At 23.6% G+C, this 23818-nt stretch overlaps 1 non-coding gene across 1 annotated transcript; it reads right to left on the reverse strand.

The window, feature by feature from the left end:
- Nucleotides 1–22602: 22602 nt before the first annotated feature.
- Trnas-aga (transfer RNA serine (anticodon AGA)) lies at nt 22603–22675 on the reverse strand. The gene has a single exon. It is a non-coding gene; the product is annotated as a tRNA-Ser (tRNA).
- Between the last annotated feature and the right edge of the window lie 1143 nt (nt 22676–23818).

Raw genomic sequence — 23818 nt, forward strand, 5'->3', positions numbered from 1 at the left:
TTTTAAAACATTTAAAAGAAATTTGTACGTATAAGTGAACAGATTAATCTTATTATTAAGCTTATTGTTGAAAAATGTTTTGATCTCGCTAATATGCGAGTGTTAATGAAAATCATATTTTATACTTATATAATGCTTATCTATCATAAAAATTAATATTAACTAAACACAATATTAAAATTGTAAAAAATTTATTGAACATTAGATGCGACAGCCTAAAAATATGCAAAATATTAGTAATATATTAAGCTTAATAAAAATGAAAATAAAGCTATTTTATGAAATGCTAGAAAGAAAATACGTTATCTAAATTAAAGAGTGAAGTATTATAATTGAATAAGCAAATCATAAAAATCTTTAAATCCCTTATTGTTCACGCCTAATTCAAATGCTTTCTTCAAACATATCTATACGCAAAAGTTTAGCCTCATAGCAATTACAACTCTTTACAAATTCATGTCTATTTCAAATATTAAAATTTGTTTCATTCCGAAATTTTTCTTCCTCCAAATTAATATCTTAGCTATTCAAATCTGAACAGAAAATAATGGTAAAAAAGAAAATCGATATTTTAAATATTTCTAGATACAATTAGAAACATATGTGAGTAACTACGTTAAATGCATACATACATACAATTTATTTTCTTAATTCACTCAAAATTTTATTTGCTATTTTAGAAAAAAAAAAAGTCATTTGAAAATTGAAAAAATTAATTATATTTCATTTTAAAATAAATACAAATAGACACATAGATAAAAAAAATCGTTATAAGTTACAATATTTTTTCTTTATTTTTAGCACATTTCCAAGAAATTTGTGAAAAGAAAAGTGCTCTTATTAGTTTTGCTCTGTCCAATTGTTGTTTTGCCGGACAAATTATTTGAAAGTCTGAAATTCGACAGTATTTTGATAATTTATCATAGCTAATAATTAGTTTATTTGGTTGGGAGAAGATTTTCTTGTTATTAGGAGGTATAATACTGCTGAGTTATCGTCTTCTAAGCAGAAAGTTACATTATATAATCGAATTAAATTTCTCTGCCCCTAGAGGTATGCAATAAAATAATATTGTATTGTATTAAAAGAATGACGTTAGAATGTTTTTTTAAAGTGTAATGTGCTTTTTTATAAATTTTTCAGTTGATCAAAATTTGCATTTTATGAAATTTTATTTATATTTTTTGTTAAAAATTTATTTACTTTTATACTAAAAATAAATTTTATATCATTGCTCAGCTTATAAATTTTTAAGATTTTTAGAGAAAAATTAAAAAATAGCAAAAAAATTCTAGAAATAAAACAGAGAAATAATTTATCTTTCTAATCCAGTGAACGTTTTTATTTTCATAAATTTTCTATGTGATTTATATTATACATAAAGCTATGTACAAAGATAGTACATAGATTCAAGACAGTGTAGTCATTTTAAAAAATATTTGAATTATAAGTTAGAATTTTACATTTTTTTTTTCTAAAGAATGAAAAAAATTATTGTGGTGGTCCGTGTTGCATAATTTAAATTGCAAAAGAATTTTGTTTTTGTCTTTTTCTTTTCGAAAATTTCCTTAAAGACGGACGTAAATTTTTGGATTGTTAATTTTGAACAATATTTTTTTTCCTCTTGAATGATTTGATTTTTTCGTTTTGCATTTTTTCATTTTCGAAGAAAAAAAATTTTCTTCATTTTATGAATACAAAACGAACAAAATTTTAAATAGACTGAAATAATAACAAAATACGTGACTTGAATTCTTTTACTTACAGAAATTTTTTGTATTTTCGTATATCATACAGCACACTGTACATTGTACATTCTGTATTCAAATTTAAAGCAAAAAGAAGAAAAAAATCTCTCTTCTAACATTAACTATAAATAAAGCTTTATATACATATATAATTGTATATATATAGTATATAATACGCACATGTATACTAAATCTACATAAAAAATATATTATTCGAATATTGTTTATTCCAAAGAAATATTTCTCTTAGTTATTGATTCAATTTTTATGAAATTTAATTACCCAAAACAAGTTTCAGTTTTAGTTATTAAACAAGCTTAAAAATCTATAATGTAAATAATATTATATAATATGACATACATTATCTATTTATGTGGGTATCTACATAAGAATTTGAATATAATATTTAATATAGATAGTGTTGTACTGAGTGTACGTGCATCCTTTTTTTTGTTCTTGTATAAAATTATATAATTTTAGGATTGTGTTTTTTGTTTGTGCAATAAAAGAGATTTAATTTTTTTATTATGTTTGTATACCATATAGAAAATATTATAGTAGTTTTTGTTATTAGAGATGAAGCCTATCTGATTGTATTTATTTTGTGGGACAAAATATCAAGATAAAACAAAGCTTATTTATTTTTTGACATTTTATAGTTATTGAAGAAGTTACTTATTATTTTAAAAGGATTGTGTGATCTGCTAGTAAGAGTTTCAAAAAAATTTTTAATTTTCAAATTTCTACAGATTTGGTTTTTATTTTTGCATATTTGAAAGTCATGAACATTGAAGTTATTAATATTTTTCGGGTATATATTTTCAAATGTTATTCAATTTACAAATAATTTAATTTGAATACATGCATGTATTGTGTCAGTGATATGCTTGAATCAAGCGAAAAATATAAAATTTAGTAAATAAACTATTAATCAGCTAAAAAATTTTAATTATTTCAAAAATGTTTAAAATTTATTAGACTAATATAAGAAATTATTAAAAATCATTGATAGTTACTATACTACCGTTACATCTGACGGGCCATTGCGATTTTGTTGAGTTCCCAATAACTATTAAATAGTTTTAATTTTTAGAAACTAAAATAACGATTGCAATAAATTAAGATAACTTGAAAACTACAAATGTATTGTGTTATGAAACACAAATTTAATGGCTATGTTGTCTTTGCTTAATATTGCAATCGGCAAGTAAAGTGTTTTAAATATTTTCTTTAATTTAATTCGTTCTTTGGTTTCTTTGATTTCTTTAGTTAATTTTCCAAAACAAAATAGTGTAATTTTTGTTTAAAAGTTTTAGGGTATAATTTAGGTGCTCATAGTTCATATAAAAAAGTTAAGGTCCGAAACTTCTATTGATATAACCATGAAAAAATATTATCTTTCCTTCTGCTTCTAAATTTAGAAAAATGGTCTAACCACCAACAATTGTTTATGCTAATTATTAATTTTAAAATGGTTTAAATTTCATATGTTTATTTTAATTTGTAAAAATCATAATTATTTTAATGTACCTAAGTTATAATTTCCCACTTTGTACCAAATATGAATGTTCTACATAAAAAATTAAGTTGTTAATTTAAATATATAATTTTCTTGTGAAAATTTAAATTGTGTTTAGCTCGAAATATCGCCAGCTATACAACTCAATATAAGCTATATTGAACAACTCAATTTAAGATCAAAATGTATTTTGGATATGGTGTTCTTGAATTATTGAAATTTGCCAAGTTAATCTAATATTTTTTTGACTCTTGGGGGTTTTAAATTTTAATTCTTTTCTTAATTTGTAATTAATTTCATATTTTAATTTTTTTGTAACGCGTTTAATAAGTTTGTTTCGGTATTTTGTAGCTCCATTTGAATTCAGTTTGCTACTCTTCTATTTATGTTTTGTCAGTAACATTTTTCCATAGCGTTTTCCTTTTATAATAAGTTCAACAACAGTAAAATAAAAACGAAAAGCTTCCGTTGATAATTTTTATAAACTTTCCTAAATTATACAAAATTATGCTCACAAAAATATTATGCTTAAAAGAATTTAATTAACAAAAATAATGTCCAGAATAAATTTATACCAAAAATTTTCTATAATATATAAAAAAAATATAATTTAAAAGTAATTTTCATCACTTTTTTTTTCCAAATATTTATTTTAAATTAATATTTGATATTTTATAATACTAAAAATATTAAAAATATTTACTTACCTATATTTTATAATATGGTTCATTAATTTATGGAAGTATATTATGTATGTATATACTTATATTATAATATTGAATTTATGCATAATAAAAATCTTATTTTATGGAAATTTCATAAAATATTAGACGTGACCTAATTTAAATTTACAGTAAATATATACATAGTAAAATACATGTATATGTACATATATGTATGTGTTAATAAAATTCATTGTTTCGTATGCTAATTATTTCTAAAAAAAAATTTGTATTTATTTTCATTCAATTATATTATAACTTTCGATTGGAATTTATTAAAATTATGTATATAATATATGTATAACTGTATGTAGATATGTAACACAATAATAATATAAAATCATTTCATTTAAAATTATTACTAGAAGAGCTATAAATTCAATGTTTTATATAACAATAATAATATTTAAATTTATGTATTTATAGAAATGTTTATATAAAATACTTTTATACATAAATTTTTATTTTAAAATTTAATATTATAAAATTAATTATAATTACATTAATAAAAAATTTTTTATATCCAAATTTTTTTTACCACAATGAATAATATAAAAGTTATTTCTAATAATTAAACTCGATTTTATGTAGTACAATTTTCCCAATAAATAATTATTACAAGTACTTGAATTTCTATGCAATTTATTGTATTATTTATGACAATTTACAAATAGTCATAAATTATTAGAATAATGAGGTTATTCATATGAAATTTTTTGGTAACATGATTTATTATAATGATGACAGAGCTGTCAAATTTTTAAAGTTATTGTCAAAATTGGCATTTCACTTATAAAAATAGAAACATAATTTTGAATTCGTTTGCACGACTTTATTAACACCATGTGAAATATTTGTTATTTGTTTTCTCAAGTCAAAAACAAGATCGAACGATTGATTAGTAATTGTAAAGGCTTTGATTTTGATGTAAAGTACCAAATTTAATTGAAGTTAAGTAAATCAACAGCGCCAATTACTATTCCATAACCATTATTATTTTAAAAATTCACCATACTGGATTAATTAAATAATCTATATAAAAACTTAAAGTACTTAAAATTGAAAAACTGCTGTAAAACTAAAAATTTTATGTATAAATTTCGTATATTGTGCTGCCTTTAGGTATAAAAATTTGTATTGTTTTAGTAAAAATGAATAATTAGCTCCTTATAATAGGTGGAGGTGGATATAGAGCAAAAATCTAATTTAATGTTCTGAATAATAGTGTTCGACTTTGATTTTCAATTTAACAAAAATTTACGAAAATTTTCCGTCAAATTGGAAATTTAACCAATTTTGAATTTACTGAGCTATTTAAATTAGATTTTTTTTATAATACTAAAAATTTAGTTTCATTTAAGATAGTGTGCACCTCAATTTTTTTTTAAATGATTCTCCTCTTGTACTAAATGCGATATTGATGGCATAGAGTTCGGTTTATTTTAATTATATTCTGTTATATTTTATCATATTATGTATATTGTATTGGAAAACCTTGTATCAGAAAAACCTTGTAAAGAAACCTAAACCTTGTAAAGAAAATATTTATATTAAAAAATTTTTAAACTATTATTTTATATTTTAAGATAAAACAATTTGATTCTTTTACAAGTTGAATATTTGAGGATAAACTGGTGTATTTATGCGATTATGCACATGCAGTTTATTCATATGAACAAAGTCAATCAAATATACGCTTAAATAATTCTATACCTACAAAAATCTAAAAAAAAAATTTTACTTAGTTTTAAAAATGAAGAGAAAAATTGAATTTTGTTTTTAATTGTTATTTTTATGATTATTATTTTTGTATTGTTATTGTTATTCTTATTATATAACATAATGTAATAGTATTTTTATTATTATGAGAAAGAGAACCTATGGGCACTAAAAAATATCCCGCGGTGTTAAACTTTTCTAATCTTATATTTTTGTTTCTTTTTTTTATATAATATGCATACATACAGGAAAATTTATTGTAATAAAAGTCCTTTTAATAAAATGTAGGTCAAAATGGGAAAAAATACATAAAATACATCTACATACATACATACTTATATTTATAACATAAAAATTTTTTATAAAAGAGAAAATAATAACATGAATTTAATTTTTTGTTGATTTTTATGTTTGTTTAATAAAATAATGTTTATGTTATCCTTTTTAATTGTTTTTAATATATTAATTAGAAATTTTTTTGAAATGAATATTTTTAATAATATATGTAGATATAGTAAAAATGCCAATATGTGTACTTATATACATTATTTATTAAGGAACAATAAAGAATTTTTTTTTAATTTAATGGTGATAAGTTCTCTAAAAGTATGGCTTTTTGAAAATTGTGATGCAAAATATATATGTATAGTTATAATATATTTCCATGTATGCATATTAAGATTAAATGTAATAAACGTACCCTCAGGCTACACTACAAGTGTATAATTAAATTACTTTGATCGAAAAACATATTTTGTAATTTCCATCAATTCACCATTAAAATGAAATATTTTTTTTAATATTATAGTGCCTTTGTACAAATATATACATATACAGTGCGCTTCAGTATTAATTAGACAATTCAACTCAACAATGGTATGTGGAATCAAAACAATTTTTGCAGCTTTTTGTTTCCAAAATAAGTAAGCGATTTTCAAAAATATAAAGAAGGAAGCTTTATTTGATATAAAAAATATTTTGGTAAATCATCATAGTAATATTAATGCTGATGCCTACTGTTTAATATTTTGAAAGTTACTTAGGATAGAATAGCTCTAACTAATGATTAAAAAGAAAAAATAAATAATAATTTGATAAAGGAAATAAAAATTTGAGCGAGCAGTAAGCTGGTGGCTGGAAATGGCTTACACCAATGTCATAAAATTAGGTGCCTAATATTCATAGTTAAATAATTCAAACAAAGTAACGAAGATTTCTAAAAAATTAATAAAATTATTTATAATTTTTTCTTTGTGTGTAGTTTCGAGTACAAACAGGGCATGTACTTGTTTGCAGACCCTAACATATACTATAAAAATATATAACAAAAAACAGAACTTAATCAGAAAAAAAAATTATAAAAACAAGATTACTTAATCGTGTGTTGTACACCAAGAATGTTACAATTATCAATTGAGTTATCACTTTTGATTTTCTAATGTAAACATAGCTTTTTTTATATAATTCCCCACATGGTTAACAAATATAAGAAAAACTTTTAATTTTTTTTTAATAATCTTTAAGCGTATTTTTGGAAATAGAATGAATAAAAATATATTGTAGGAAAATATTGTTAATAAGCTGTAAAATATGCAGTACCCAATATGGTTAATAATGCCTTTAAAATATATATTTTACCAATTAGCAAAATATTTATGTTTTTATAAAAAATATATTAATAGTTGGGCCTAACTGAAAATTTTCCATATCTAATGGCATTACTTACCACCATAAAAATATTAAATAAGGATATATCATTGTAAATTTCACAATAGGCTTTCACATATATAAAGAAATGTGAATGCCTATTGTGAAATTTACAATATTAAAAATATAAAATCGGAAATTGCTTGACTCAAGAGGTTTCTGGTATTTAAATTAAGTTATGGCTTGCTTTCAAAAACTTGAAAACTGAAGAATCTTTATTGGGTAATTTTCCTTTTTTTTATATCCAATATTACTCCTAATTGAAAATAGAAACTGATTTTATAACTAATTTGATTGAATTTTTATAACGAAAATTATTATACGAGTTTATGTTGTGTCCATTATAGCAATCAATATAATTACTTTTATTCGCACTGTAAAACTACTTCTCTATATAAAAACATTTCAGTACCAATATATTTCGAAATATTTTAATGTATTTTATTAATTTAAGAATACCTATATGCATAATATATTTGAAATTAATTGAAATAAAATTCAATTATTTTAATGAGTACACAATTGGGTTTTAATTTATATTGTATATAGCATAACTTTATTATCCTTATAATGTCCAATATTCAATTAATGTTAAATATGTTATACAAGTAATTCGCCTGAAAACAAAAACAATTTTTTCATTATATAGCTAACATTTTTTGAAACTGTTACATTATCATTTTTTCTATACATAATATTTAAGTTTATATAGCTATTATATTATAAAAAGCAATATAAAATATGTAAAATGTAATTTGCAATTGTTATTGGTTTTGAAATTAAATTTCATTTGAAAATATTAAAATAAAAGGTACTTAAAAGCTTGTTATAATACAAAAACAAAAAAAAAAACAAAGTTATGTTTTATTTTTGCAATAAAACTTTTGTTATTTTACAATTAATAAAATGTAGTCTAATTTCAAACGAATTGTATGAATATAAAGTGCGATATTTTTTCAAATTCTAAAAACAACAGAAATAAAAATAATATTTAGAATTTCGATTGAAGCCAATGAAAATTTTTTCCTGCGTATTTTGTCAGCAATTGTTAGTTCTTATTCGTTTTTGTTAAATTTGTAACAATTTTATGTTCATAATAAAAAATTAACAATTCAAATTTAAAATTAGCGTAAATATTACATTTTATTCCCTTTTTTTTTAATTTGATAAACTCGAATCAAAATTACGGTTTGCAAAATAGCACAATTTCCTTGAAAATTCTTATGGGCTAAACTGACAAAATTAAAACAAAAACTTGAAAAAAAGAGATTAAAAGAAACCATTAATTTACAAATTAATATTTCATTTGGGTTGCTTCATCTATCGTGGCATATCATACTTGAACTTAGCCGCTAAAATTTACCGTTATCTAAAATCCAATTCTTCCAAATTTTTAATGTCGTTTTTTTCTTAAATCCCAGATTGTAAAAGTCTGAAATTTTAGCAGCTTTTAGACACTAATAAAGAATTCGTTAGAAGAAAATTTTTTTCCACCTCCACTCACTTTCAAGTTATCGCCTCTTGAAATTCGTAAAATTTGAATATGTGGCACTTTATATTTACGAAACCGCAAGCTTTTTCAAATTTCAATAAGCGCAGAAAGCTAACGGTAAATTCCATGACATTAAAACATATAATTATTTTTCTTAACTCCTCTTTAAATTAATCTTTGCTTTATTTCAAAGACAGCATAAATCGTTCATTCTAAATATATGCAATCCTAGAAATAGTTTCGTATATAAATGAATGTCATTTTAATAGTGTGGTTGGTATACACAGATTGTTTTTAAAAGCAATATTTTCACTTGTTGAAGGGAAAAGTTCTACAATACAAACCATTAGTTTGATCCAACTTTTTTATTTAATATTTAATTATGTTTTTCCATTGCTACATTTGAAAAATGTGAAAAATATTTATGGTTTCGTTTGAACCGACGAAAAGAGCGAAACTAATACACACTTTTTCAAATTTTTTTTGGAAAATTGCTAAAAATTGCACTCAAAGGCAAGTTATTTAAGGCATTTGTGAATTTAACAATTTTGAGGAATAATGGAAAATATATTAAAATAATTAGAATTTTAAATTTTATTTTAATACAAAAAAATGTAAAATTAGTCTTTGAAAATAAAATTTTATATAAGTTTATTACTAATTAAATAATAAGCACACTATACTGAACAAAATAAAATTAAAAAAAATTAAATTACATTGTTTTCTCTATGTAAGACTAAAATTTGTCTACAATATTTTCATCAATAACACTATTATTAAATTTATATTGAAAAAATTTTAAATTTTTTTATCAGCAACAAAAAAAATTATTGATTTTTATGGTACTTATTCTGTAATAATTTTTCAATTCCAATAAATAATAATGAATCGAAAAAGTAACAGTAATAAAAAAATGAAAAAATGAAAAGGAAGAAGTAGAAAGGATAATTTTAGTTTGTTGTATTCTTCTCATTTAACGCAAAAAAAAAATTACTCATTATACCCTGCACTTCGTGAAGGGTATATTAACTTTGGTATGGAGTTTGTAACTACTTGAAGGAGTCATCTGCGGTATGGACATATATATATATTCTTGCTCAGCGTAAAATTCTGCGTCGATTTAGACATGTCCGTCCGTCCGTCCGTCCGTCCGTCCGTCCGTCCGATCGCACGATAACTCAAAAACGAATAATGCAATCGACACCAAACTTTCACAAGCGTTTTCTTTTGTGCCAAGGACGAACCCTATTGTTATTGGACTAAGTCGGACAACGGGTTCGGGTAGCTGCCATACAACTCCAAGAGTTTATTTTAAATATTTCAAAAACTAATAAAGCTATAAATATAAAATTTTGTATACATGTGTCCAATTATATTCTACACATGCTCTAAAAATTATAATGGGATAGCTGCACCGGTTCGGGTGGCTGCCATACAACTCCAACAGCAAATTTTTTATATTCGGCAAAATAATAAAGTCAGATTCATGGAACTTGGCAGTCATGTGTCCAATTATAGGTCAAATATATTTCCGAAGTTTTGGAGGAATTGCTTGACAGGTTCGGGTACCTGCCATACAACTCCATAAGCTAATTTTAAATATTTGGAAAAATAATAAAGTCAGATTCATGAAACTTGGCAGTTGTGTGTCCGATTATAGATCAGATATATTTGTGAAGTTTTGATGGAATTGCTTGACAGGTTTAGGTACTTACCATACAACTCCAAAAGCTAATTTTAAATATTTTGAAAAATTATAAGGTCAGATTGATGAAACTTGGCAGTCGGATGTCCAATTATAGGTCAGACATGTCCGTGAAGTTTCTATAGAATGATCTCACAGGTTCGAGTAATTGCTACACAATAACGAAAGGTTCAGGGTATAATTCAATCGGTTTATACCGACTGAAACGTTTTTACTTGTTTTAATTTCAATTCTCTTGGTTTAATTTTTTTTCTTGTTTTTTTTTCATTTGAATGTTAATCAAATTATTAATTATTGTTTGTCAATTTATTTTAAAATAAATTATTATTAATTTATTAAATGTATAAAATAAAAGAAAACATAAAAAAATTTATTTATTGTGAAAAAATTTTTTTTATTAATTTATAAATTTCCTTGTAATTAATAATAAAACAAAAAAAATGTATTTTTTAACAATTTAAATTCATTTTAAATTCATTCATATTGAATAAATTCTTGTTATTTTTTTTTTCGTTTTTGTTCTACATAATGAATTCATATAACGCATAGTATTTATAGAACCGGAAACTATAATAATATTCCACCTTTAGTAAATTAATTCCAGTAATTCACTTATAAATAATATTCAATTTAATTGGAAATTTCCTTTGAATATATAAATCATATAAATGTATGTAATTTTCGTATATTATAATATTATGTAGAGCTAGGGGCAGGGAAATTTTTAAAATATAATGTGTAACCAAAAAGAACGATTATATAATATTTTATAGCATTAATAATAATTGTAAATGAATAAAATAAATGAATTAAAATTATTTTAATTGACGTCTAATATTAATAACTTGCATTTTATATAATATAATAATTGTGCATGATTATATGAATGTAATTATATTATATGAGAATATTGATTTATTATAAAAAATTTTTTTAATGATATTATTCATATATATGGTCGAATTTTATGTTAGCATTTCAAAAATGTGTATAATAATTATAGATTAACCACAATATAAATTTAAAATTAATTTACAATAATTTATACCATATTTTGTATGATGAATTGATTTTAACTTCAGAAATTTAGTTAGGATTTTTCATTCAAAATTTGATTTTACGAGTATGAATAATTAGTAAGTAGAATTTTCTTCAAAAAAAAAAAAATAATTTTAAAATAAAATAAGTAGATCAATTATTACAATAATATAGCCTTCATATTTACGTATATTAAATAATTAAACCTAGTACAAAATGTGACAAAATAAGACAATAATTGTAATACAAAACATAATACGAGTATTTGCTGCTTCATTCTACGCCCGCTATCATGATTTTGCTGTAATAATTCTTATCTTTTCATGAAAAAAATTTTCTTGCAATAATTTGAATGGAAATTATAGTTTGTTAAAAGATTACTGTAATTTTTTGAATTCCTCTGTTCTTTGTCTGTCTGTTGGATATTTTAAAATATAGCAGTTTTATTTGTTCTTAAGTGCAGGATATAATAGCAAGTTCTGAACTGAAAATATTTGAAATTTATAAATTTTTGATAAACGACAATTTTATTTTATTTAATACGTCAGAAATTTTCACATGTAATAAATTCTTCGAAATTCTCATATTTGATAATCTGAACATGTAATTATGTATAGTGAGTCCTAATATCTACGTAAAATAAAATTATTTAAGAAACCATCTGTAAAATTTTATAAAACAAATCATGGATATCATGTACCCATATCCTTAATATCCTTATATCAATTAATTTTCTTTTAAAAATTTCCGAATCACACATGTATGATGACAGTGTACGAGTACGTGTAGTCATATTTTTAATATTCTATACTGTTAGCTCTTTTTTGGCGTCTAATTATGCATCAAATTTATTTAATATTATTTTATTCATTGTTAAACTTCAGGAAATATCCTTTTTAACAGACATATCAATTTAAAATTAAATTGTATAACTTAACTTTTATATAATAATGCTAATTAAAATTTGATGTTATATTAATCAAAAGGGTATGTTAAAAAATATTGTTATTTTTTCCTGTTTTAACAATTTATTAAAAAAAATCACAATGAAATTCTGTGGTTTTTCCAACATAATAAAGTTCTAGGAAAGCTTTTTCCCCCCTTCTGCACATTATTATACAAATAATAATAATAATAATTAACTCTAAACTGAAATTTTCATTTTCATTATTTTTAATATAATTATAAATAATTTGCAATTAAATATGCAAATGTAAATCATCTATATTCAATATTTTTTATTAAAAAGAATTAAATTATATGGAAATATTGTTCTGAATTTAATATTAAATTAAATAAGGTTAAAATAAGTAATTAAATTAATGTATTTGTGTACAAAGGACCTGGAAACGTAAATCTGTTGCAATAAAAAGGTCATCATAATACGAGTATTATTATTAAGTCAATTTATTTGTGCATGGTTTCTAGGAAATCTTTTGACATTGAATTTTGTGCTGCAGTTTAACCATTCGTGTAACGTTTTTCTTATCTTTCCAATGAATTGAAAATCGGATATTTGATACTTTACTTTAACAGCAAAGACAAAACAATAACAAGAAAATTCTTGTGCTTAAGCGAACAGAGTTTTAAAAAAGATATAAGCAAAAAGAGTACAATATGAATCTGATGATGGCGATGGCTAAATATTACAATTAATTTAATCTGTTTAATGCAAAATCGCATAGAACCGCATGTTCAACCCTTAACAGTTTATAATATGAAAAAAAAAATTATTTGATTTAATATTTTATTTGCGTTAAAACTATAATCGGATCACAGGTAAAAATGGCTACTCCTAGATATGTTGGAAAATGAAAATAATTTAAAAAAACTTTTGAATGAAAATAATTACATATCTTAATATCTTACTTAAATGTTAAAACTACCAGTGATAAAATTTACACCATTTACTATAACATACCTTATCAAAAGAATGTTAAAATCAAAACTGACTCATATGGTTCTATCACACAAAGGCACAATAAAGTCAAGGGAAAGTTGATTGAAAAGTTGAGCATTTGCGTAACAGAATTTTGAAGGGTTGTTGTACATTTTTTTAAGTCATGGAAAAAAAAATTGGTATAAGATAAAATTTGCATTACTGTATTTTTCTCAATAACTCTCAAACCAGGTAAGTCAAGGAACTGAAAGAGTTGCCAAATTATTATTGGAGAAAGCTCCAATGTTCCCTCACTTGGAAAAATAACGTTTTTTAAAAATGTAAAGTTAAATTTTCAAATTTTTGAACTCCAAAGTAAAGTAATTCCGAAATCTTAACATATTATAACTAATGTAAATATTTATGGCAAAGCCCTTATTCTGTTGTTTCCAAATCATATTAAATAATACGCCTGTCTCACTCGAGTCTTGTCGCCTGTATTAGTCGAGATTGATTTTATCCCCTTGTAACTTCGAACCGGTTGAGTTATAGATCGCTTCTATAAAACAGTTTTGTCAATTCACGAAGTCCTATACCAAGGCATATAGCAGTGCACTTAGATACAAAATACCCTGTATATTCGAACATAACCCGTTTAAGATGTTTTTGTTGTATGTGTTCTATTTCAAAATGTTCTATCTTGGTTAATGACGGTATATATCAGATCTTTGTAGAGTTTTTGGTTTTATTCTTTTAATAACTCATAAAATCTAAAAGAGTTTTACTGAAAATTATGGTAACATCACTAGATTCGTTTATTTCAGCCTTGTAGCTTCCGAGTTCAGGCTTGTAGTTTCCTTATGTCTCTGAATTACAATCAAACAACTTATGAAGTTGTACGAAATTACAATTATTTTACCAAAAAAAGTCAACGGCCTTTATCAAACATAACGGCCCTAATAATATATTTCCTTTTTCAAATTTTTAAAACTATACCCTCAATAATCTCTGGAAATGACTAAATAGCTTTTAAAGTTATATTGCAGCAACGAGAAGGGGCCAAATAATTCCAATGACTTTTACCAAATACAATAACCCTAATAATATATTTTCTTGTGAGAAATTTAAACACCATATCTTCTATAAATTCCAGGTATAGGCAAATAAATTTTGAAATTGATTGGCAGCTGCCCGAACCAATACTTTGATTATATCATATTTAAATACGGTTCTGGAATTTTCTGTAAAAAATCATTTGTGAAAATTTTGGTGAACCTAACTCAATTAGTAGTTATTGAGTTATTGTTGTGACGAACGGACAGACATAGTAAAATCGAGGCACGCCACTATTTCTTAGCGTTACAAACGACAACGCAAATTTGTTGTACTTTTCAATCATACGTATGTACGTATAGGTATAATTAGCGAAAAACCGATTCAAAATAATGGTTAATTAAAAGGTCTAATTTGAAAGCCTGAAATTATTTTGTTTGTAATTTTTTAGAAGAAGTAATTTTTTCATAACAGAGCAAACATTTTCAAAAATTTCAACAGCTGTAACTCGAGGGTATTATTGGTCGGATATGAAAAAATTTGTTCTAAAGAATTAATAAATTCACTAATATCAAAACCCATAACATTATATCTCATATATTTTTCTGAATTTAAAAGTGTGATAGTTATGGTACATGTTTATTATTGCTTACTTATTCATTAGCGTCTCTACTTAACGTAAGGTTATTATCTGTTAATACAATATATACACGCATACATAATTTTGCATTATTCCAAAAATTCAAAAAGTATTAAAATAAGGTTACACACATTCATGAATCCATTTGCAAAACTGTAAAAGGATACTGTATAAATGTATGGTAATGATTGTTAAGCCTGTTTCATGTTGCTTTTTTTTGTATTGTTTATGGTGCTATGCATCATTTATCATGCAGTTTTTTTCTTTTGAGAAATATTTTTGAAAATGCATTGAAATATTTTTTTCTTTTTTTATTGGAATTTAGGTCAAGTAATTAAAGCTATTCGAAAGGTCAAAATAAAAATGAATGTGTATTTGTGTTTGTGTGAGCATAATTATGTGAAAAAATTTTTGATTTTAAATTGTTTTTTTTTTTGAATTTACACGATACTTGCTTTTATTTTCTTAGATAAACTTTGATTTTTAAAATATTGGATTAAAAATAATAGAAAACATTTGAAGAAAATATTGCCAGTACATGAATGTGCCAGGTTACATTTTTGGAAAAAAATTGCAACTGAAAAATTTTAAGTTATATTTTTATTAATCTTAAGAATACCCTTATTTTAATTATTATTACACTTAAAACTTTTATAGTTTCTATCAACTTAAAAATTTAAATATTTTACTTTTATAATTAAAAATCTATGAACTAGGATTCATGATATCATAGATTTGTTTACATAACCCATATAATATAATTCTTGTTTTTGAAGATTTTTTGTTTTTAATCTATATTAATTAAAACTTTTCTCCTTCTATATATCAGATATTACAACTTTAACTTGATCTAACCTGATAATAGGTGAAAATAATGGATTTTAATATTCTAAATTTAATAAAATTTTCCCTAAAGGATGAACGATAACTATAATATAGACCAATTTTGTGCCCAATAGTAATATTATTACATACATATACAAGCTATATTATGTACTTTTTACTATGTGGGTACATTTTATATAATATGTACATATATAATTTTACCGACTAAGGTGAACTTTCACATGTACCCCTATATTATGTATGAATATGGAATTTGTATACGTATACTTATAAAAATATTTGAAGTTATCCTCTTTAAGTTTAGATTCTTAAAATCAATTATTAAATTCCTTCTTTCATTTTAGGGATTCTTAAAAAACAACAACAACAACAAAATATAATAAATATAATGAAAATAACAAGAAAAGCAAAACACTTTTTTATGCTTCTCTGGTTTTTGTGAAAAATAAATCATCAAAAAACAAAAACAATAACATTAATAATAATAAAAACAAAAAATACCATACTAACACTAAAGGTTAGAAAATACTTTTTAAAGGCAAAAATAAATAAAACAATTTTATTTTTTGTTTTCTGTTTTTCCCTTTTCAGTTCAAATTTTTAGCTTCGGGTGCTTAAATACAGAACAGAACTTTGATATTCCACTTTTTGTTTCTTTTTTTTTGTTAAGGACCCGCATAATGTTATATCATACTTACCTACAATATAAATGCATAATATGTATGAATGTACATAAATAAAATACATAACAATAAAAATTAAATATGAGAAAAATATGTAATAATAAAAATCAAAATACTTTATGTACATTAGTTTGTGGAATATCGAAAGAGTAAATGTTATACAGAAATGTTTCACCTATATACTTGAGAAAGAAGAAAAAAAATCAATATACCCCTACCCTGAAATTGGGTTACTTAAAATTTTCTGAAATTATGTTACCTTTCAAAATCAGAAACAGGAAAATGAGAAAAACTAAAATCAAAATATGTAAAAAATTTTTAAGGAGTTACGCCGAATGGTTTGACATAAGAGAGGAATATCCCAAGAGACAGATTATAAGGGAGCTTTAAATAACATTTTATACTAAACCCAGAGAAAATATTAATTTTCTCAGAAAAAGATGGAACGGTAAAGTATTTGTTAACAGCAGGATCTCCGAAACGAATATTACAATTACATATAAAGCTACATTACTTCAGTTCTAGGATTTCTAAGTGAATTATTATGTATTCAACTATATGATAATTAGAACTTATAAATACTCTGGAACCCAAATTTTTACCTGAGTTATGTAGGAAACACAATATTATTGAGATTTTTAATGTTAGGTGCGTTAAAAAAATTAATAATATTTGTGCTAAAAACTATTACTCGATTTTAGGACTCTGATCATGTATTTCGCATGTTTTATTTGGCAAGTTTCTCACTTCAAGAAAGTGAGTATAATTATTATATATTTGTACAATGCAATTTCCGAGCGAGAAAAATTATTTCGTATTTTTTATCTCGGTTTTTTCTGAAATACATACAGAATTTTTTCACGTTCGCTAGATAATTTGAGAAAAAATGCAATTAAATTTTTGATTATTAAAACGTAAAATTCTGAATTAAATTTAAAGAATGCTTTATTGGAATTTTTGGAATACCAAAACGTTTTGCAACTTTATATAAAGAAAAATTGGTGTTATTTTATGTAAACTTTTGTATCTGAGAAACCAAAATCTCAATTTAATTATTTTGTAAATTCTTCAACAGAAGATAGAAAAAGTAATTTTAGGTACTGACAGGATTTTGAAAGGTGCAACAAATTTGTTTTTGCAAATAATTTTTTTATTTGCTTAAATTCTATGGTAAAGTGGGAACATAATTATATTTTATAAATCAGGACTGTTGGAGGTTTTGTTTCTTAATAAACAACGTCATAGCATAAACTTCAATAAACTTTTTTATATAAAAAATTTCTTTCTTACGTGAATGAAAAATTAAGGAATAAAATTAAGGAAACTTTTCCTCACTGTTTAATATCTTAAAAATAGATTTTCGTTCCGGAAAACTGTAAAATCAATATACTTATAGAACAATATTTTAAAATTTCTATCCATTACTATTAAATTTAATTTTACGCCCATAGAACCTTATCTTAATAATGTGAAAAAACTTGAACTTGGAACCTTAATCAATTTCATTGTATTCAGAAATTAAAATAGTATAGCTGAATGAGACAAATATACATTAGATTTTTAGCATTTTGAAAATTGTTTAAATCAATAATATTATCGTTTTTGAGTAAAATTCAACGTTCTACTCTCTTCATGAATTCGTTGTCATACTTTTTTATATTCCCAGTGTTAAAATTATTCTCGTAATGTGTATACACATACGTCACATATTGTAACAAACATATAATAAATGAAATAATAAAAATAACAAAATAAAATAATGTATGAGAATTTATATGTACATACACATATAGTATGTATGCACATACATACTTAAATATGATGTGACATTCTTTAGTGGAATAACATGAAAAAAATCCTTTTAACTTTGCAGGTGTATCGATTTTATATGTAAGGTATACAGAAGAGAACAACAAAAATAAGAGAAAAAACATAAAAAACGTAAAAATAACATATTATTTTGTTTTTGTTATTATTATTATTTACTGTTATTTTATTATTTTTTTGTTCCTTTTTTTGTTTTTGTGTTTTTCGTCTTTATATCCTTTAAATATTTTTACACGCAGATCCACATAATGTGGATTACACACTTTGCTTCTCATATGCTGAATATGTGTATTTATAAATTAAATTCAGGGATGCCAGTTATTTTTTTTGATAATTACTATTTAGGAAAGAGCGTAAGTAAGGATTTTGTGTAGTAAATTTACTATACTCTATTATATTTTTTGTATTTCACTTGGTGTCAAAGTAGTTTTATGGTATTTTATTAAATCAAATTTGTTTTTTTGAAATAAAATTTTATAAGACAAAAGTAAGATTTTCTGCGTCTAGAGAATTCAAAATCCTTTAAATTAGGTTTCTATTTTATAAGTTTAAATTTGATTTTATGGTGTGTTAATAATATGAGTGTTTACATTGCTATTTTAAGTTTTCGTGATATTGTGGTGTGGCATATTTTCAAAATGCTCTTTGCTAAATTAATATTTTTATTTTACAACGTCACACACGAATCATCTCATAGCTGAAACTAAGTGTCGATACACAAAAATGTTATTTTATAATGTCTGGTTTTTTTTTAATGCCGCTACATCTGCACACCGTTGTACACCGTAAATAGCGATAAAAATGTTTTTTTTTTCTTTAGTTTTTGTTTTTTAAAATTTTTTCATTTGTTTTGGAAAACCTTATATATATACATATCCATATTTTATATTGTATTTTATTCTTATTATTATAATTATTGTTATTATGTCTTTTTATGTTTTTAATAGAAAACAGAGAATAAAGCAGAAAAAAAAACAAAGAGAAAAACACAATATTCAAAAGTGAGTGAACTTATTTCAATAACCGTATATTTTGCTTGTATGCGTGTCAGTATGTACCGGTGTAGATACATAAACAGTATATTATGTACATAAATACGTACATATTATGTCCATCATGCGTGCGTACCACAAGGTATACACGTAACAAGAAAAAAATGTAATCTAGTGGAAAACATAGAATAAAAAAATTACAAGAAAAAAACAATAGTACACAAAATTGCTGGTTGAATTATTTATAAAGTTATTTTAGAAGAGAAAATTGTATAGATCCTTAACAGTTTTTCCTATTTATAATATTTTGTAGCATTTTTTTATTACATTTTCTATTTGTTATAATGTGTATGTATGCATCTAATGTTATTAAAGGTATGCATACATAATATATGAGTTGTTGTAAATAGTTTTAAGCACGAAATATTTTGCATATTATACAAAATAATCACGTGTGTGTTGATTATACAAATATTATACAAATATTATACAAAACTATACATAGGTAAATAAACGATTCTTGTATTTCCATCTAAAATAGTTTTTACAGTTTTACATTAAATATTCTATTTTTAAGGTAAAATCATAAAAATTTAAGAAATGTAAAAACAATACTGTAACTATTTTACAAATAATGAAAATAAAATACATTTTGCAATTTTCCCTTTTATAGAAAAATATGCATTCTTTATCTGAGAGGGGACATGAAAGGATACTCTTCAATTATTTCGCGAAAATTTCATATGCATTGTAGAATAAATTTTTCTTTTTCTTAAGCGAAATAGCTATGAATGTGGGAAATTGTAATTGAAGATTGAAATTTGACAGAGTAAGGAGTAATTTGACATGAAATATTTTATCTAACCGAAGTTAAATCTATTGGAATTTATATCGCAACTACAGTTTTGAGATCATTTACTCTATCGTCACGAAATTATGAAATTCATTCTTTGCTTATAAGGACAGCGAAAATAAGAGGAATAAAGCATTAGCAGAATAAATTCTTATAAGCGAGGTCTGTGTTGTTTCAGGTTTTTATTTCTCTATGTATTCTGTATGTAACGTAATACATGTTAATCATTATAAGCATGATGGCATATATACACACAGATACATTTAATAGTTTTGTTCAAAAAAACCAAACCGAAGAAAAAAAAATTTATAGTTTTATTAACAATATGGGTCAAATGGCGTGATATCAAGTTTTTAAGTGCATAAATTTGTAATTTAATGAAATATTATGATGGTTCTCATTTTTTTTAAATAGTTTTTTTTTATTTCTGATTTCAAAATTATATTAAAATGAAATTTATGTGCATACCTACATTTCATCCATTTGAGTGATTTGATACGTAAAATATTTTAATTAGTAAATATTTGTGAATTTTATTAATATTTTGTGGTTGAAATCGAAATAAAAAATTCAAAGAGAAAAAAAAAATTAGTTTTTGACACATCATACTCATCAATGTACTGCAAAATAAAAATTATAAATTTAAATTTTACACAAATCATATTTAATTGAAAAATTTATTGAACATCATCATATAAAATGAGAAGATGTTGAGTTGATTGACTTAACTCGCGAAACTAACTTATTCTTGTATAGTCTTGTGAAATATGACTCTTGACCATATATACTCAAAACCATACATGACTCTTAACAGTGATAATTTTGGAAATGAATTTGAAAACCAACAGCTAAACTTCAATTGAAAATTTAAGAAAACTTTTACTATCTTATAAGTATGTCTTTTTGCTTATAACTTTCAGGAGAAAAAAGAGCTTTTAAAAGATTATTATGTTATTCGTGCTTTTCTGCAAAGACAACTCTTCCTAATTTTTTTACCTTCATTTGTAATTTAAGCTGTCGAACATTAAAAAAAAACCTTTATGGTCTGGCAGATGCAGTCATAAAAAAACCAGAATTCTAAAATAGCAGAAGTTTTTATTAAAAATATAAACTGGCTCAACTTTCACTTGTCACCATTTTAACTTTTAAATAATTTTTAGTACTGTAATTTTTAATTATTACTAAATTTTGGTCGAATAGAATCTTTATTTTGATAAAATTTAAAAAATTGTTCGAATTCTTTCCAGTTTTTCTAAACAAATAAACATTTTCAGCAGTGTTGTGTGAAATTCGTGATTCCTAAAACTACATCAATATAATTACAGTAGATTGTAACCAGTATGATTGTACCCAGTTCGTATGTGAAATATTGAATTAAATTTTGTGTAAGAATTAATTGGAAAAATTGTTAGAAATTTAAAATTCATTAAGATTTAAAATTCCTAAAGATGTTTAAAAATCCTAATTAGAATAAGACTACTGAATTTTATGATTTTTTGTAATGAAACTTTAATATTCATTCAAGAATCATAAAGGCTCTTTTTTCTCTTTTCTTTCTTATTTGAAAAACATTCAAATAATATAAATTTTCTTATTAATAGTTTATTGCCAATTAGAAGGACTTAAATATTATATTCGTTTAATACTTGAATTGTCTCACTGCTAAAACGTGTAACGGAAAGAACAATTATCGTTTAAAAGTAAAGTGAGGAGAAAGTAGTTCACGAAATTGCACTTACAGATCTATTATATAACTGTATTAATATTATATATTTAACAAGTTTTTTTATATGCACATGAATTATTATAATCTTTTAAAGAAAAAAAATGAAAAAAAAATTCCAAAAACGTTTCAGTCGGTCGCTATACCCTGCATTTTAACAATATGAGTATAAAAAATTATTTTTAGAATATTTTGTCAAACTATTCCATTAAAATTTCACGAATATTATCTGATCTATAAGTGGGAACATGACTGCCAAATTTCACACAACTATCAGCTCTTAGGATTCTATGGTATTAACCCGAACTACAAGGCAACCATTGCTTTAAAACTTTCAAAATGTAACATGTAAAATATGTTTAACTTAATGGAAATTTCTTCATGCAACTTCAGAACAGATGGATGACGTAATCAAAGGAACGAGTTAAAGGCAGAAAAATTAATTAAAAAATTTTTCTCCTCCAACTGGACTCGAACCAGTGACCTACCGCTTTCTAGGCGGACGCTCTACCAACTGAGCTACAGAGGCATAAAGAAATTGCATGAAATATGTTTTGACATACTTTTACAAAAAAATACATATTAATATCTTAATTAGATTTTAAAATATTAAAAATAATTACCTTGAGTTGTACGGCATCTACCGGACCCGTTTTGCGTACTAATTCAATTACAATGGGAACTGTCCTTAACAGAAAATAATTAATTTATGAAAGTTTGGTGGTGTTTGCTTTATTCATTTTTTAATTATCTTGTAATTGGACAAACGAGCACATGAGCATCTATAATCAACACAGAATATCGAAATTGATAGAAAATTCTGTGTCTATAATTCAACACGCTGAGCAAGACTCTTTTAAATGGTTATAAACTCCATTCCAAAGTTAATATATCCTTCACGAACATGCAGGGTATAAAAAGAATTTAAATGACAAAAACTAAAAAATTGAACAGAGAAGATTATAAAAAAATGAGTAAAAGCAGTGAAATTGCACGGTTCATGACAACATTAAAATTTTTTTTGATTCCTTGTTTTTTTGTTCTTAATTTTTTTTTTCTTCTCTTAAATTTCTTTTATCCTTAATTTATTTATTTGCATATTTTTCCATTTAAAAAGGATAATTTCACAAAAAAAATTTTTTTTTTTCATTTCTGTTTTTATTCATAATTTTTTTTTGCTCTGTATTTTGTATCGCAGCTGAAAATTTAAGATTTTTAAAAGTTTTAAGAGATTAATATATAAAAAATTATTGAAATCTGAAAATAAATACCATTTTGTTTAAAGAAAGAAGAAATATTATACTAACAGTACATTATATTTTATGTATATTGTACAAACAAACATTGGTATACATATTTTATTTTGTATCTATATAAAAAAGGATTTTTAAAGATAGCAAAGCACAAAATCGTTTCATTGCTGAAGTAAGACAGCCATAAAATTATTATAAGGCAAATTTCTTATTTTTCTTATTTTATATGCAGAATGTTAGCCCAGTTGCTAAAAAAAGTCTTAATAGAGAATGTGCACACAAAAAGTCTCAGCTTTTCTAAAATTTAAAATTTAAAGTAAATACATTTTTTGGTTTCTTTTGGAAATAATGATGGGATATGATTTAAAATGTGATAACTTATGTGATGGTGTGTAATTTAAGTTTTTATTAACTTTAAA

Source organism: Condylostylus longicornis, unplaced genomic scaffold (genome assembly GCF_029603195.1).
Source record: "Condylostylus longicornis isolate FDR11 unplaced genomic scaffold, ASM2960319v2 ptg000040l, whole genome shotgun sequence".
NCBI lineage: Eukaryota > Metazoa > Arthropoda > Insecta > Diptera > Dolichopodidae > Condylostylus > Condylostylus longicornis.